Source organism: Astatotilapia calliptera, chromosome 23 (genome assembly GCF_964374335.1).
Source record: "Astatotilapia calliptera chromosome 23, fAstCal68.1, whole genome shotgun sequence".
Lineage (NCBI taxonomy): Eukaryota > Metazoa > Chordata > Actinopteri > Cichliformes > Cichlidae > Astatotilapia > Astatotilapia calliptera.
In genome coordinates, this window is record NC_137443.1 from 42,004,305 (window position 1) to 42,023,320 (window position 19,016).

General features: G+C 41.3%; 1 long non-coding RNA gene and 2 other non-coding genes across 3 annotated transcripts; 2 read left to right on the forward strand and 1 right to left on the reverse strand.

The window, feature by feature from the left end:
* Nucleotides 1-1,382: 1,382 nt before the first annotated feature.
* Nucleotides 1,383-1,501, reverse strand: LOC113017572 (5S ribosomal RNA). The gene has a single exon (XR_003271508.2). It is a non-coding gene; the product is annotated as a 5S ribosomal RNA (ribosomal RNA).
* Nucleotides 1,502-1,820: 319 nt separating this feature from the next.
* Nucleotides 1,821-1,939, forward strand: LOC113017570 (5S ribosomal RNA). Its single transcript, XR_003271507.1, has one exon. It is a non-coding gene; the product is annotated as a 5S ribosomal RNA (ribosomal RNA).
* A 4,806-nt stretch (nt 1,940-6,745) lies between these two features.
* On the forward strand, nt 6,746-9,304 carry LOC145424291 (uncharacterized). Its single transcript, XR_013905317.1, has 2 exons — nt 6,746-7,229; nt 9,174-9,304. It is a non-coding gene; the product is annotated as an uncharacterized LOC145424291 (long non-coding RNA).
* Nucleotides 9,305-19,016: the final 9,712 nt, after the last annotated feature.

Below are 19,016 nucleotides of genomic sequence, written 5' to 3' on the forward strand. Positions count from 1 at the left end.
AGTATGTCTCTGTGCCCCCCCCCCCCCCCCCCTTTTTTCCCTGTTAATGTCCTATCGGCCCCCCTGGCTAAACTTTGCTAGATCTGCCCCTGCACAGTTACCAGCTGTCAGCTCCTGGTGTAGAAAGTAATATTAAATAAATTCTAACAACAGCTTATCAAGCTTAAACGTGCTGCTGTTGTTCAGCTGCTGGTTTCCTCTTTCTGGTGGAAAGTGGGCCAAAAACAAACAAGAGAGACGGACTGGCGACAGAAAAGCCGATCAGCTGATCATTGATCAGTTTCATGAGTGAAGTAGCAGCAGGAGAGGGGGGGAGAGAGAAGAGGCAGTCGCTCCATATATCGGTTGTTAAGCTTAACGTGGGAATGCTTTACAAACATTCAGAGATGAACTTACACATTTGCTTTACTTCTCTCTGGGATCACTTCCACGGAGATGAAATGCTGGTTTGGTAGCGAGGCTACAAATACACACAGCTGCTCTATCACATGAGCACACTGCTCTGACGTGCTACGGTTATGAGCCGAGTTATGCCATGTTGCAAGTTTTGTCAGGTGCTTTTTTGATATTTAATGGATCGGATTACATTTTTTAAAAATTTCTTTCTGATATCCGATCCAGTCATTTACGTCAGTATCAGACCGATACGTAATATCAGATCGGTTCATCTCTAATTAATAAACTAATACAAGTAGCCAGTGGTTGCCCTGATGTGATTAGACTCTTGTGAGTCATCAATCTCTCAAATGTCCTTCTCTCTCCTCCAGGGAAACATCTTACCGACCAGAGCTGCAAGCCACTTCCTCCAAATATGATGAAGATGTGTGATTTTCAGCCACAGGGACACTTTCCCGAGTTTCAGGAAATGATTTGTGGTTAAAGTAGCAGGACTGTCGAGCACATTTTTATATTTCAAGATGCCGTTTTTTTAAAAAGGAAAATATGACAGCCAAAAGCTTTGTACCTGTGCAAGTCTGTCAGATCGGTGCATTTATATGAATATGACGCAGTGTTTTTTTTTCCTGTAAAATTCTGTAAACTATAAACCAAAACTGTGTTTCTGCTTTTTATAATTATATTAAATCCAACATGTCACATCTTGTTGTTGTTTTTTCTCTAACTTACTTCATGTCTCCATGTTATACTCTGCAATAGTACTGTGATTTGTTCGTTTAATCTGTTATTGACAGTGAGGTGCTGCTTTAGGTTTTATAGTAGTTACTGTCAAAAAGAAACATAACTTAAATATTCCTTGATTAGCATCTAGGAAATGATCATTGAGGCGCTTTTGTGCTTCAAGGAAAGCAGGAGGAAACTAGAGACTACAGGAAGGAGTAGTGACAGTTTTAGCGCCCTCTGCAGTTTGTGTGTGTAAGTGCAAAAGCTTACAGCACCTGGTATTCCCAGGCGGTCTCCCATCCAAGTACTGACCAGGTCCAACCCTGCTTAGCTTCCGAGATCAGACGAGATCGGGCGTGTTCAGGGTGGTATGGCCGTAAGAGAAAGAAGAGCACAGAAACAGCCTTTTTAAACATGCTGTGATGACACATGCACACATTTTCTCTTCTGTATAGAAGTTAAAGTCTCCAAACGACAAAAATGTTTGAATTCCAAAACACACGGTTCTATAATAATCTTACATATGTTATTATGGAGATGTTACTGTGGGAAAAGTATTTCTGCAGCTCAGTGTTGAAGCTGCAGTTAACAACAAATAGCTGCATGCTTTCGCTGTAACATATAAAGCTTGGCACAATAATATATATCAAACTGTGAGACACTTGCCACTTATAAAATGCCCTTTATATAGCAAAGCTTTCGCTTACGGCCATACCACCCTGAACACGCCCGATCTCGTCTGATCTCGGAAGCTAAGCAGGGTCGGGCCTGGTCAGTACTTGGATGGGAGACCGCCTGGGAATACCAGGTGCTGTAAGCTTTTGCACTCCCACACACAAACTGCAGAGGGCGCTTCTGCTCCTGCTTGTGCTAAGAGGCATGAGAAGTTAACATTTATGGGTGATAAAATCCTTTTTCTATATTTTTAACATGAGAATATCAGTTTTCCATCTTGTGTTCCAGAGTAATCGGACAAAAGACAAACGTAGAACAAGGAAAAAAGAGGCCAAGTGTCTCACCTATAAAACAAAATAGAATAGAATAGAATAGAATTCAACTTTATTGTCATTGCACATGCACAGGTACAGGGCAACGAAATGCAGTTTGCATCCATCCAGAAGTTCTTTAGTGATATAGATATATTACAATATATATTAGCAATAATATAGATATGTGAGTATATTACAGAAATGGGTCTATTATGGTATGTTATAATGTACACGGTATGAAGTATGTTGTGAATATTCTATAACTATAAGTATGTACAGGCTGTAGTGAGTACAAGCTATGTACAGGATATGAACAGGATATAAATATGAAAAACTATACAGAATATGAAATAAATAACTTTACAGAATCTGGGATATACAGCTATACAGAAATGTGAACTATGCAAGTTGTAAACAGTTGTAGGATTAAAGATTATCGAATGTACAGAATGATTATTTACACAGAGCTATACAGTAGCTGAAAATTACTGTTTTCTGAATAGTCTCACACAGATAAACATTTGCAGGGAATACCTTTTCCTTCAAAACAAACGTCACAGACTGTGTTTTTCTTTACTGATTGTATTTGAGTAGAAACTCAGATTAAAATGGCATGAGTGCTCATAAAACGATTTAACTGTAAAAGTAGGTGTAGTGGATCACTTTGCATAGATGTAGATAAAAGTGCAGTAAGCAAAGACTACAGTGGTCATTGAGCAGCTGTTCCTATAATGTGAATCTGGGATAAAGGCAGATATTCTTTGTTTGCCTTTGTTTCCTGGTTCTTTCTTTCTTATCCAAATGGGAAAAGAGAGCATAAAAGTACTGTTTACAAGCAGCTTATCTATCTCATTGTGCCCACTATCATAAAATCTTGGTTGACTGAGCACTGAGCCATCTACCACTCGAAATTGAACCTGTGTGGGACAACAACAAAGTCCAGTATACTAAGTTTCAGTAATGTGCAGTTTTTTCTGTGGAAGATGTAAATCTAAATAGATGTCCTATTGTATGCATAATATAGCACTGAAATGTATAAAACAACTTCTAAAGACAAATTTCAATTTATTTTAGATTTTCTCAAATCCAAACAGCGCTAAAAGCATACACACAGTCAAATATTTTTCATACGAGGTGCTGAAGGTTCTGCAATGTTCTGTCAGTGCGCCCCAGGGCGGCTGTGGCTACAATGTAGCTGCCATTACCAGTGTGTGAATGTGTGTGTGAATGTGTGAATGACTGAATGTAGTGTAAAGCTCTTTGGGGTCCTTGGGGACTAAGTAAAGCGCTGTACAAATACAGGCCATTTACTGTGCGTGTGTTTATGCTCAAGTGTATGAATAAATTAGTCAGTTTGAAACAGTTGCAATTTAAACAGTAGAAGAGTGGCACTATATTTATATATTTATAAAGAATTTCAAACAACAATTAATTGATGGTCAAAGCAGGTTTATTTAATTAATATCCAGATTTCCAATTAGTTCCGAATTGATTCAGCAGCAAATCACATCACCAGTCACTTCAAGGCTGTTTGTATTATTGTAAGGTAGACCCTACAATAATACATACAGAGAACCCAACAATCATATGACCCCCTATGAGCAAGCACTTTGGCGACAGTGGGAAGGAAAAACTCCCTTTTTACAGGAAGAAACCTCCGGCAGAACCAGGCTCAGGTCGGGGCGGCCATCTGCTGCGACCGGTTGGGGTGAGAGACTGAAGACGTTTGTTGTAGGTCTGATTGAAGGACTGATGTGATGGTAAGTTGTCTGCTGCTCCGCTTTGAATATTGAGAGATTAGTTGATGGATTTCAAGCCAAATTGTGCCCAAGTTTAAGACCACATTCATTGGTTGTTTTTGTTGATGTTATTGTTTTGGGCTTTTTTTCCACAAGAATTTCTAGCTCCCCTAGAATTCTGGCCACCCAAACGATGATTGCTGCTGAGAGAGCACAAGGTTTTGTCCCCCTGTACTATTCATGTCAGTGCAGGGGGTTGTCCTTGAGAGGCCAGGGTGGAAAAAGGGATGCTTCAGAACCTCCAAGGGTGTTATGCGCTGATTTGCATCCAAGGCCAACATTTCTTTGATTAGCCTTACAAATAATGTTTGGCCATTTTCCGGTCCTCGCCTAACCTTTAGCAGTTGTTCGAGGTCATCGAGACGCTTAAGTTTTATATATCGAGTTTCTTTAGATCGATAATGTGTCTCGTATTGAAATTGTTCTTGGGTCTTAAATGTCCAGCGCTGTTTGTTGTAGTTATCCTCGATGAAGTAGCAGTCAGTGTACAAGCCAGACTCTAGGAGATGATCTGGTAGCTGACCCTGGGTTTCAATTATGAATTTTAAAACATCATAATCGTCTTCCCCAGGATAGAGAGGCACCCCTGTAGCAAGCTCCACAGCTACCAGCCCCAGAGACCACATGTCGATTGCTTCGTGGTATGGAATGCCAAGCATAACCTCAGGTGCACAATAACCAATTGTCCCCACACGGTCACCAGGAATCACTGCAGAAGCAGGACATGAGAGGCCAAAGTCTATGAGTTTGACTTTGACGGGAGACTCACTGCGGTTCACAACCATGATGTTTCCAGGTTTGAGGTCAGCATGCACTATTCCCACAGAACCCAGGTGGAACAGAGCATTTGCAAGCTGATGCAAAATTGGCCTGAGTTCTCTCATTGGGAGACCTCGGTTATTCCGGTCCCCAATGTAGTCCCACAGGCTTTGGTCGAGCAGTTCGAAATTCAAGCAAATGCGCTGTCCATCGAGGAAATAGTCGTTCCATTCCACAATGTTGCACCTGTCTGGATCCAAGCGTCGTAGCTGCTCCAGGATGAAAATTTCCAGTTTTGCCTGGAGCAGAATTTCAGGGTCGCTCTTGTTGACTTTAATAGCAACAGTTTTGTTATTTTTTGTATCGCGACATCTGGTTACCAAACCAAAGCCTCCTTCTCCAAGGAAGGCCTCTACCACGTGGTGATCTCCTAAAATGGTCCCTTCTGTTATTTGAAGATCATCTTCAGAGGCAGATGGGTTGGCTGAGGTGTTGATGTCTCCTTTTTGAGGAAATTCAACTGAGTTTTGGAAACTGCAGCTGAATTTTTGCGATCCATGACTTTTCCAGCTTGAAGGCTGCTGAGAGAGCACAAGGAGTTCTCCCCCTGTACTATTCATGTCAGTGCAGGGGGTTCTCCTTGAGAGGCCAAGGTGGAAAAAGGGATGCTTCAGAACCTCCGAGGGTGTTATGCGCTGATTTGCATCCAAGGCCAACATTTCTTTGATTAGCCTTACAAATAATGTTTGGCCATTTTCCGGTCCTCGCCTAACTTTCAGCAGTTGTTCGAGGTCATCGAGACACTTAAGTTTTATCGATCGAGTTTCCTTGGATCGATAATCTGTCTCATATTGAAATTGTTCTGGGGTCTTAAATGTCCAGCGCTGTTCCTTGTGGTTATCCTCGATGAAATAGCTGTCAGTGTACAAGCCAGACTCTAGGAGATGATCTGGTAGCTGACCCTGGGTTTCAATTATGAATTTCAAAACGTCATAATCGTCTTCCCCAGGATAGAGAGGCACCCCTGTAGCAAGCTCCACAGCTACCAGCCCTAGAGACCACATGTCAATTGCTTCATCATATGGAGTGCCAAGCATAATCTCAGGTGCACAATAACCAATTGTCCCCACACAGTCACCAGGAATCACTGCAGAGGTGTTACATGCGATGCCAAAGTCTATAAGTTTGACTCTGACTTGAGACTCACTGCGGTTCACAACCATGATGTTGACAGGTTTGAGGTCAGCATGCACTATTCCCACAGAACCCAGGTGGAATAGAGCATTTGCAAGCTGATGCAAAATTGGCCTGATTTCTCTCATTGGGAGACCTTGGTTATTCCGGTCCCCTATGTAGTCTGACAGGCTTTGGTCGAGGAGTTCAAAATTCAGGCAAATGCGCTCTCCATCGAGGAAATAGCCGTTCCATTCCACAATGTTGCACCTGTCTGGATCCAAGCGTCGTAGCTGCTCCAGGATGAAAATTTCCAGTTTTGCCTGGAGCAGAATTTCAGGGTCGCTCTTGTTGACTTTAACAGCAACAGTTTTGTTGTTTTTTGTATCGCGACATTTCGTTACAACACCAAAGCTTCCTTCTCCAAGGAAAGCCTCCACCATGTGGTGATCTCCCAAAATGGTCCCTTTAGATATTCCAAGCTCATCTGAGCCGAAGGCTGGGTTGGCTGACATGGTGTAATGTGTCTGTTTGCGCTGTGAATTGGTGAGAAACAAAACTGAACTTGTTTTGGTTTCTCTCGTAAATTGCTCTCAAAGCTTCTCAAAAGGGTTTTAGTTGCTGCAGGTCAACGTCCGTTAAGCATAAAGTAACAGGTGAGCGCTCCTATTTATAGGTTTTGGATCAAAGCAAAGTTATGACGTCAGAAAGGATCAAAGCAAAGTTACCACGTCACAAGCGATCGAAGCGATTCTAATATGTGCGCATGCGCACATATGAGAAGCGATCGAAGGGATTCTAATATGTGCGCATGCGCACACACGTGCTTGTTTGTGTAATATTGTTCACACTAAACTTGACCCTAATCAATTTAATATCAGTCAATCAAAGAAAATGTTAGTTTTGGAAAATTTTAAAATGACATAACTGACAGTTAAAACATTTTTTGTTCATGTATTTGTATTTGTATTGTCTTCGGAATTTTTTTTTGCATACCATGTCAAGCTTTTCTGTATATAGTCATGTCGTAGATTTCGGAGCAAACAAGAAATTGAATTGGATTTTAATATTGCAGTGCTTGGATTTCGGATTTGGTGCTTAAAACTTCTTGAAACTGTAACCGTATTTCATTCACCACAAATAACTATCTGATTGAATAGTTTTCTTATCAGATAGAGAAATAAAACGAGTCGCAAAGTCTAAAAGCAACATTTGTCTGCCTGGGCTGTACCTCTGCACGTTAGTCTGTTTCAGTGTGTGACCCCCCCACCCCCTCCCTGATCAGTCGGGGGTGAGTGCGCTAATGTGCCTGGAGGCCGTTTTAATGAGTGTTTGCTGGAAAACGAAAAATACAAGAAGGATTTGTACGTTTTCACAACGGGGGAGTTGCGTAAGTACTAGTAAATAATTTTCTCGAGTGTGTACGTTACACATGTTATTTGTTTAAAATTGGTATTATTATTTTGCTAGCTAGCAAACTCGCGGGATAAAGGATTGAAGTGCACTCAGTGCGATACAATACGGTGGCGCTATTCTAACAGTTAGTTATTGCAGGGTAACTTGTAGAATATGCTGTGAATTGAACCAAGATTACACAGCAGTAGCAGTAATACGAGTTACTTCCCTCAAGTGAAAGCGTTAAACGTTAGCCCGATGCTTAACTAGCCAACGTCAGGCTTTCTGATTGAAGGCTAAAAGCGACGTTGTCACCAAGTAAACAGAATATTGATGATATTTTTGTGTATCGCTGCAGCCTTTTCAAGTATTAACCTGGTGTCTTTGGGAACAGCTTAGGGGGAAATGACGGTAATATGACTGAACCATATGGGAAGAAAGAATAGGCACTTTTTGTGCTAGCGAAGTTTCCTGGCTTTCATTCAAAATCTGTTTATCATTAAACAATTGAAACATAATGGCTTCGAGCTGACATTGAGGCCTGTGGGGCACTATCAGCCACTGAGACAGTAGACAAGTGACTATTTCACACTTTAAGGCTGCCTGTTTATTTAAGGGAGATGAACAGTACATTCTAACTGTACATAATAATATCAATGATGATAGATTAAATAAATGGGTTTTTGAAAGACGCTTGTGCATTTTTAAAGTCTAAAGTGTTGAATTGATCTGAGTATGTCATGTGTTCAAAGCCTCTCCCAGTCAGTGCTGTTCTCTATGCCTGTCTTACTCTACATGATGTTATTAGCACAAACACTTTAAAGGTGATAATTAGGTCTACAACAATAACACAGACTGCAATGTAGTTAAGCGTCTTACAGTTAGTTTTGAATGAATGAACTTAAAAAACAACACAAGCAAAGATCTGTCTCCTCCTGTTTTTTGTGTCACATAAGAAAGAAGCATCAATATCTGATGAGAAGACTTATTCATTTGGCCTTTCACGTGGTCTTACTCAGGTGATGCGAAGTGAAATATGCATCCTTTTTATGGTAATGTGCTGGAAAATGTTGAAAATGGACATTAAACGTGCTTACAAAGTGCTTGAATTTGACCCTGAAAGGTGTATGAAGCCAGAAAAAGTCACACTTGGAGTAAAAACCTCTCATAGCAAGTTAATCATATTCAATTGATTTGATGCTTTCAGCACAAAATTTAGCCACACAGTCAGGACAGCGTCTGATTTACCTTCATCGGTAAACGTGTTTATGCAGTACATAGTAACAGTGTGGCTGAGTCCTCTGGTTCAAATCAGTTCCAGTACATTTGGAGATGTAAGTCTTAACCTTTCACATGCATCGGGAAGGAAAAAACATTTAATCTGCACAGTACTGCCGAAGTGCAGCGATACATTGTGAAGTGCACATTTGCATTTGTCATACAGTACCGAGCAAAAGTCTTGAACCACCCCCTTATTTTTTCGTGTTTTGCCAGGTCAGTCTGTGTTAACGGTGTTATTAACTGCATTCTTCAACTAAAGAAGTGAGAACAAATGATGTGGGCTTTTGTTTTTTTGCAGTAGGCTGCAAGTAAATGTGTACAGATACAATTTAAAATTGGTTCTTTGTTAAGTTTTGTGGTCCTTTCCGTGACTTAGGTGTCTGTTTATGTTTGAATGTTTCAGAGATTAGTGTGAAGGGTCTTAACAGACAAAAAGTGGTCAAATACAAGCCCTGGATTAAAAATCAGAAACACTTTAAAAAGCCTGGAGAGCTATTCCTTAATACCACTTTAAAGATTACAGGGAAGTCCGGATCCCTGGAAGCAAATGAGGGATGGCTCAAGACTTTTGCACAGTGCTGTACATGTCATGTTCCCTGTTTTATAGCTCAGCTCAAACTGACACGTTCTCACTAACTGCTTCTCATTTTCTCCACAGTAAACTTTGACCACTTCCAGATACTGCGGGCCATCGGGAAAGGAAGCTTTGGAAAGGTAATGCAGCCTCCATTTTTCACGCCACTTGTATATTGTTTGCCCTTAATTACCCACCACGGTCGTCATCTCTAAAGAATCAGTGCAAGCGAAGCGAAATGTGCTGGGATTACACTTTAGTTCTCGTGTGCTGCTGTTATTTAATAACAGTTATAAATGCAGCTGATGTAATTATTTCTATAAAGTCAGTTAGAGGAGAGCCGATTTCTATTTCATCTCACTCAATCTAGGTGGGAATTTTCTCATCCCAACAGGTAACGATGCTATGTGACAAATCATCGGTATGTGTAAATGTGTTTATTGTTCTGATCATGAATCGCTTTGAAAAACACTACCTGATAGGGTTAAGGTTAAAGTTATGGATAGAGTTAATGTTAGGAGCCTCTGCTCCAAGTGTGTGTTACTGCTGCGAGCAGCGTTCGGTTGTTTTCAAATGGGAATCTGGAGCATCTCATAAGGATGCGGAAAGATACCTTTCACGTTACTATGAGATGCCTCAGGCCATGACAAACTTTTGGTATGTTATAAGAACTGAGGGCAGCTGTATTTGGGCCTTTATTGGCTACAGAGATTCATTAGAGGTAAGGGTAAGGAAATGTGGCTTCCAGTAATTGTCCTGAACATACACCTGAGAAAACTTCAAAATCAGAAAAAAAGCATCAAAGTAATCTTAAAATGTGTAATGTGCTTGTTACTCTGCTACAACTGGGATCATGTACCGCATAAAAAGACTAGATAGTCTATGTGATGTGGATGCTAGAGCGAAAGCCATGGTTGATATTTGACCTTGTAGTATTTTATAGTTTCCTTCCTGGAGCCAAATAGAGAAACAAATGAAGGCCCCAATTGCAAGAAGATGCTAGCATAAAACAAGCAATATAAAGACAACATATTCTGATCAAATAGCGCTGCAGTCATTGTCTTCATACTGGTAGTGATGATGCATTTCTGATAAATGCCTGTAAAAGAAAGACTAACCATATATGGTGCTCAGTGGTGAAACTGCTTTGTAAGTTCCTTACAAACCATTTTATACTGATTAAAAAACCAGAAATGAGAACGCTATATCTGAGCAGAGATAAGCAACAGACAGCTGTGAAAGTAAGATATTCAAATTCACTGAGCCAAAGACGCAGCTACAGAACTCATGACTCAAGAGTTTGCAAAATATATCCTTTCAAGAAACAAAGTTAAAAATGAGCTTATTGTTCATTATGATAGCGAGCGATATTCCACAGGGCATTGACCAGAGATGGGCAGTAACGCGTTACTTGTAACGCGTTACTGTAATCTGATTACTTTTTTCAAGTAACGAGTAAAGTAAGGGATTACTATTGCAAAATCAGTAATTAGATTACCGTTACTTTCCCGTAGGAACGCTGCGTTACTGCGTTACTAAAACCGTGATTTTTTTTGCGAGAATGTCTGATGACAGTGACGTAAGCAAGTGCGACGTTGGTGACAGCAGCTGTGTGCAGATCAACAATGGATAATATATCGAGTGCGGGAGAGAGTATGAGCGTGCAGCGTTTAAAGTGTGGAAGTACTGACCTTACTTTGAGTTTTATTCCATAAAAAGTGACAAAAACATTAGCGTCCATCGTGCGTGGGAAGAAAACTTCTTTTTACAGCGAAAAAAACCCCTAAACTTCCGAGCAAGCACCGAGTAGCTACGACGTGATGGGAAACTCACAGAGACACTCGCGCGGATTCTTCAACTGACCGCAGCACACCTGCACCAGGGTAACCCTCCGCCTACCCTGCTCCTGCTTTACAGGTGAAAATAGAGCAAAAGGACCGCTGAGTCTTTGACTTTATTTATTTTCTGCTGTGTTTTACTTGCATCTGTTTGAAAGAGTGAGTGAAAACACAAAAAATATTTTATTTTATGTGCTGGAATGTGTAGAAAATAGGTTTAAATGTTAAACTAATTTATTCAATTCAGAGAATGTTGCATATAATTAAATGTTTTGCTTGATGCATAAAGTTAAAAGATTAAAACTGATAAAACAAGTTAAAAAAAGAGACTTTTCCATTTGATTACATTTTGTATGATGGATTATGTAGAAAAAGTAGAATTGGGCTGAAAGATCTATCACTTTATCACCTCTTCAGGTTGTAAATCGTGTTTTTAAAAAGTAACTAAGTAACTAAGTAACTAAGTAATTAATTACTCTTGAAAATAAGTAATCAGTAAAGTAACGGGATTACTTTTTTGGGGGAGTAATCAGTAATTAGTTACTGATTACTTTTTTCAAGTAACTTGACCAACACTGGCATTGACAGATCCAAACCACTTCACACTTCACACACTTTAGAATTAATCCTGAACAGCTCACCACAACATTGTTTTCTCCACGGGATCTGCACACAGGAAAATAAATAATGATGGGACATACTGAACATTTGTGGAGAAATCCAGTACGTTTTTTATGAAGCACGTATCAAGGCTTGCTTATTTAAGAGTGAGTAATGTCTCTGATAAGAAAATTATTAGAGTCTTGCTGTTTCAGAAAGTGGTTTGAGTGCTGGTGTGATTAATGACCATATACAGTGGTCCCTGGTTTATCGCAGGAGTCACTGATAGATGAAATCCATGAAGTAGCCAACTTTATTTTTTACAATTATTATAGATGTTTTAAGGCTGTAAAACCCCTCACTACACACTTTATACACTTTTCCCAGGCAGGCATGAACATTTTCACACTTTTCTCTCTTGTTTGAACACTCTCAAAGTCTTGTAGAAAAATAAGTCCAGTGTTATAGAAGGAAACCAAAGGCACCCGCCGGTGACGATGTTTTGTCGACATTGTTGTGTTTGTTGGGGAGAAAACTTACAAACATACAGTACAGCACGTCAGAGTCACACTGCTAGCGATCGAAGCTTTATGTAAATTTGACCAGCTGAACGCATTCTGTACTGTACAGGAGACACAACACGAGATTGATTGACAATGGTCTAATTGTCTACAGCCAGTCAGGACGCAGAATACAATGCACTTAAAAAAATAAATAAAAAATGCAACAAAAAAGAAAAAATCAGCGAAACAGTGAGGGACCACTGTATGTGCTATTGGATCCCTGCAAAATTCTTCTGCTCATGTTGGAGATTCACCTTTTTCACCTCTTTTTGTGTGTGTGCCAAGCAACTGGGGTACAACAACACCTAATCTATATAATCTAAGCAGAGGTGCATCTATCCAAATCTTTACAGGCTTTCTGTGGGATACCCTTAAACCCCTGCCTACTTAGTACCACGTGAAAGGGTTTTTCTCCAGAGATGGAGAGGTTATTACCAAAAAGAGAAACCGGCTGAGCCAAGGTACAGCGGAAAAAATATTATTTTTAATTAAACTTTATTTTTATAGAACCAAATCACAAATGTGCTTTATATTGTACGATAAAACCCTACAGTAATACAAGGACAACAGAAGACCCAACAATTATATGAACCCCTATGAGCAAGTAGGGTGACACACAAGCAGGTAGGGATGGCATTCTCAATATCACTTATCAATATGATTCTCTTATTGATTCTTATTGGGTTGTAATTGGCTCCACGTTGAGATCTACAACCATCTCTAAGCAGCATATTAAAGGCATTACATTCATGCAGATGAATTGCATGCTGTGGGTCAAATGTTTGTGCATGTTGGAGGCATCGCCCGTTCTTATAGAGTTCAATACTGGGGAAACATGAACCTAGTCAAAAAAGTAATGCATTACACAGAACAGTGTTCTTAAAAGTATTGCAATGCATTATTTACTCATTACATCTGTCATTTTTTACAGTGTGGAATGTTGGAGCAGCAGTTTATCGGCAGCTGAGAGGAAGAGGTTGGATAAACTCATCAGGAAGGCCAGCTCTGTTCTGGGATGCACCCTGGACCCAGTGCAGGTGGTGGGAGACAGAAGGACTCTGGCCAAAATAACATCTCTGATGGACAGAGTCTCCCACCCCATGCATGTAGATGTTGCTGAACTGCAGAGCTCCTTCAGTGAGAGACTGCTGCATCCTAGATGCATGAAGGAGCGTTTCCGCAGGTCCTTCCTCCCTGCAGCTGTCAGACTGTACAATCAGAACTGCTCCCAACAAACATAGATGTTTACATCAATGCTGTAACTGCAATAAGTTAGTTAATTAACCAATTTGCACTACAACCTGGTTTGCCTCTTACCTGTAATTATTTTAATTTAATTTAATAACTGTACAGTACTCTCTGTTTATAGTAACCATTGTCCTTAATGTAAATATGTAAGAAAAATTGTGTATGTTTCTGTTCTGTGTCCTGTGTCCTGTTTGTTTGTATATGTGTCTTTTTGGCTGCTGTTACAACCAAATTTCCCCTTGTGGGACAATTAAAGGATTATTCTATTTTATTCTACTTTTGTGTTACTCTGTAAAATAGCTGAAACACATTGTCACATTATAACCAGTAACAGTATAAACCTTAGGAAACAGTCCCACACACCAACACAAATCCCGGTCCTAATGAGGACACACATATGAACTTTCTCTTAGTATTTAGGTATGAACACAATGTAACAATGAAAGCCAGCCTTTAAAGCGATCGCCACAGTGATTCTACTTTGGAAACACGAACAGGTAGAAATGGAGGCGTCAAGCCTGATCGTTCACCCTGATTGTTTGGCCTGCAAATATGCAAGAAAACATTTTTTTTCGTAAAACAGTAGAAAAGCCAGCTATGAGTGATAAAATTTGCGTGATGCTGTGGTCATGTTGCATTAAGTTTCTGAAACACAAACAGAGAAGTGGTACATTTTCTTAGAACTGGTGCACTGGTGATGCGGGTGATAATTTAAATGATTACATAAGGCGGTGCTGCTGAAATGTATAAAAATCAAAGTGGCAAGAACCAAGTGTTCTTTGTTCCAGTTTGACTGACTTGAACGTAACAGCGTGTCTCAGCTACACTCTGCTCATCTCGAGTCTTCGCTCCTCATTTGGTAAGAATGTTTTGTTTGTGCAATAAAAATATTTAATTCTCAACAGGCTCATGTTCTACACCTCCAAGGAAGTATAACAACCCTCGCTCCTGCCACACTTTACCTACTTTTACAATCCAGACACGGGCTTAAAAACATGCTGACATTATCTGGGTTCTGTGAGCACACAAATCCTGCATAAGCTACATGCATGTACAGTTTGAGACCAGTCTTTATGTTAGATAATCTTTCATTTTCATTCACACTGACTATCAGATGTTGCCTATTCAGTCATGTATTTGATTTATTGTAATCTTTCGCCAGCTTCAGAGCCTTTCACCTGCTGCTCCACACGACCCACTTGTGCCTGAACCGCTGCAGGTTAACCAACCAACCAACCAACCAACCAACCAACCAACCAACAACCACTCATTCACTCATCAGTGAAGCAAAAATAAGGTAATCTCATGCTGGATGCCTTTTAGTGCAGCAAAGGTCGTGAGGTTCTTGAGTTGAGTTTTATTCGTTTTCAGATGTGCAGTGCAGATTTGTTATTACAGACCAAGCCACAATACACGAGGAGATGTGAGGAAAGCTTCCAGCGTTTACATTTATGATGATTTCATGTCCGAGTCGACGTTTAAGTTCTTGCAAATTGTTTCATTGTGTGATGTAAAGATTTCTGGCTGGCGATCAGTTTGTGAAAAGACAAAATCAAAATTCTAATGTGTCTCACTATAAGACATTTAGATTCAACAGCAATTTAAGACTCGGCCCCTTAGTTCCAGTAAAAGATACTCTTAATGCTTCTACACACCAAAACACTTATGATACGTTCATGCTCCATAGTCTGTGGGAACAGTTTGGGGATGGCCCCTTCCTGTTCCAATGTCACTGCACACCAGTGCACAAAACAAGATCCATAAAGACATGGATGAGCGAGTTTGGCCTGCACAGAGTCCTGATCTCAACCTGAAAGAACTGCTCATAAATAGAGCAGAGACTGCAAGTTAATGTGTGAGATCAGTGGCTGACCTCATAAATTCCCCATACACTCCTAAACGCTGTGGAAAGCATTTACAGGGAGGTCGACATCATATGGATTAAAAATAGGATGTAATTCAAGTTTATATGTGTGTGTGAAAGCAGAGGAACAGAATCTTTTGGCAACATAGTGTATGTAACAGTAGAATATGAATGAAGGGGAAGGAGTGTATGAGAAGTCCCTGAGCACCCAAAGACAAAAGCAAAGTAACTAAGCAATCATTCAGCAGCTGATCCGACGCTTCTTGCTGGGCTTGAAGCCAGAATAGGAGCAGGCTCAACAGGAGAGGGCTGGGTGATAGTTGAAGCCTCTGCTTCCTGTTAGATTTGTATTGTTGGATTGTCATTTATGCTTAGAAATATATATTTATATATGCTTAGAAGTATATATTCATTTGTAGATTGAAAGAATGTCTCATCCTAGGAGGTCTGTAACAACTCTGTGTAGCATGAAGAGGGGGGTGCGTTCACTCCTCTTCAGAGGGTTCTGGCATAGGTCACACACCTCCTAGGAGAGGTCGTATCTTCTCTTGCTGATATATGGTATAGCAAACACACGTATATCTGTATGAGTGTAAGAGCCTTTTGTTCAGATGGACCGCTTGACTCCTGGCACCAGCTTTGGGGAGTCTTCACAGGGTCACATCTTGACCCCACACACACACATACACACACACACACAGACAATTTATTCTTTGTCCACATGTATACCTATATGAAACCTCATATGTTAATGACCCTATGCATATTCATGTAACCACAATAAAAGGAGTGCTATGGGGAACCTGGCTGAGAGTCTGACGGAGGTCAAGCGGGTGGAACGACACTTGGCTCCAGGTGTAGCAGATGTGAAATGGTCGACTGCGTTGTGACGACAGACACGGACTGGCTGGAAACTGGGTTTATTTCTATAAGACAAAGTGTAGCAGCGAAATCAGTGTCACACAGCGGCAGCAGGCTTCTCCTCACCCAGTGTGGAGTCCGTACAGCTCTGCTTGCATCATATAAAAGAAAATACAACTTATCAAAATAACAATTTTCACAACCGCCACTTCAAAATCAAATATTACAGTGGGGCAAAACAGAGATAATTATGAAATCACTAACAATAACGTATAACATTCAAATTCCCATTGAAATAGGTCAATTACATAATACATATTCAAACAACTTTTTAACTCTTCCCAACATGGCTGGAGATACTATTCAGAGCGCAGCCTCGGGACATGAGCTCATTACACACATAAAACGAAAACTACATATTTACACATACCTATAAGACAAAGTGTAGCAGCGAAATCAGTGTCACACAGCGGCAGCAGGCTTCTCCTCACCCTGTTTAACACAAGTCAGTTCCACATAAACGGATGATATAACATAAAGCACAGTTCCAAATATCATTTTTCTCACTCAAAGCGATTGAAAACACTTTGAGAGCTTTTAACCATAGGAGCCAATACTTAACAAAGACAAATACACCGAATTTAGATGGATAATTTAGTACAGGGAGAAGAGCTACAGAAAGCGTGCCTCACCAGTGTGGAGTCCGTACAGCTCTGGCTAGGAAACCCCACACCTGCAACGTGGCCGCAGGTGGCGTTACACTGATTAATGCCCCACTTCAACAATGACACACGGAACCTTAGTTCCACAAAAATTAAGTTCACACAATAAAAAAACATAACCGATGTACAATACAGTTTTGAGAATGTTCACAATTCGTACATTATATCTCAGCTACATACTCCCCCCTGAACTTCTCAAAACCCGTTAGGTAAGGGTGAGCAACTGAGCGTCGCATATAACAATTCGTAACTGTCAGTGATCTGGAAATTCACTACCCGGTGATACGTGCAACAAATATGGTTCCCAACTCATGGGGAAAGTAAACAGAAGAAAGTTGGCCAGACACCCTAATGTTTACTCGCAAGAGAAAGTGCCTTATACACTATCCTGAACAAACAACACGGTGACAGCTACTATATGATGAATAGTACTCTGAGCTGAAGACAATCTCAAAATAGGTGTTAACATCTGACATGAAAATCACCCAACATATAAAACAAGTAGCCCTCACAGAAACAAGTTCTTGGCAAAGCTGCTCACTACATTGCCTGTTTGTAGGTTTCTTCGCTTCATAGTCTGGATTAGCCTATTCACAGGCTTCACTATTCGACCCACTCTCGTCCTGATCTGGCCTGCTGCATTACTTGGGGGTACACCACCATGTTTCACGAGGCTCCCAACCTCGCTGACTGGCTGACTTTCAGGGTAACTGATACTTGGTAGTGTTCCCTCCTCAACTGGGGTAGTGCAAGCCCTGCTGTTGTTGTCATCATCTACTTCAGGGTAAGCAGCTACTTCACTACTGGCACTGTCACTGTCCTGATGCTCCTCATCATCCAACTGCGCACAGACACCGTCTCCAATACTGTCACACTCTTGGGGTCCTCTAGGAGCCGGGACACAGTCATCCGTCATCTGAGCCACCCAACGGGCTGTGCGTTCAGTACGATCGTCCTCAGGATCAGCGACAGGGGATTCTCCATCAGATTGACTCTGCTCCTGGCCGAGTTCTGATTCACTGGCAAAAGACATCTCTAGTTCGCCCTCGGACTCAATGGGCAGGAAATTAGCCTGCAAAAGCAAGTTCCTATGGACAACTTTCTCCTGTCCACTCTTGACGTTCCTGATGCAATACGTGTGGCATGTGGGGTTCTTGGAGATCACAGTGTAGATGGTCGACTCCCACCTATCAGCTAACTTCCTACGACCCCGTTCGTCCTTGTTTGCCAAAAGGACACGATCTCCTTCCTCAATGTCAACACCTTTCTGCTTTTTGTTGTACAGGTCTGCTTGACGCTGCTGACTAGCTCCGGTGTTAGTCTGGGCCAATGCGAGTGCTTCTCTGAGGTCATCTCTCATCCTTTTTACATAACTGTCATAGTCTGTTACATCATTGTCCCTTGCAACATTGTGAAACATGACATCCACTGGTAACCTGGGGACACGCCCGTACATTAGGAAGAACGGTGCGTAACCAGTGGACTCATGAGCGGTGCAGTTGTAGACAAAGGTCAGTGTCTGCAACATCTGAGGCCATTTGTGCTTCTCCCTCGGAGGTAGGGCTCTGATCATATTTCCCAAGGTCCTGTTAAACCTTTCGGTGTGACCGTTACCCATAGGGTGGTAAGGTGTCGTTCTTGACTTCTGCACCCCGGCCACTTGCAGCGGCTCTTGGATCAACTCACTCTCAAAATTGGCGCCCTGGTCTGAATGGATCCTTTGAGGGAAGCCATAGATACAGAAATATCTGTCCCACAACTGGCGCGCAACTTGTTTTGCCGTCTGACCTGAGCACTGGAAAGCATGGGCCAGCTTGGTGAAATGGTCAGTCACTACTAGAACATCCACACTCTTGCCCCTGTGATCCTCTGCGGACCAGAAGTCTATGCAGACGAGCTCAAGAGGACCGGTAGTTTTAATGCTTTCAAGAGGGGCCCTCCCCTCAGGCTCGAGTGTCTTGCTGACGACACAACGTTTACAGCACTTGACATGCTCGCGAATGTCATGCTCCATGTTGATCCAGAAAAATCTCTGCCTGGCTAGGTACAGAGTTCTGCTTTGGCCCTGATGGCCAGCATCATCATGGACACCTGACAGGACTTGACTGATTAATGTGGATGGAGTCACGTACTGATGGCGCTTTTTGCCAGTGAGCGGGTCTTTGCTCACTCTGTACAGGATACCATCCAACACTTTCAACTTTTCCCACTGTTTCATCGTCTTTTGCGCT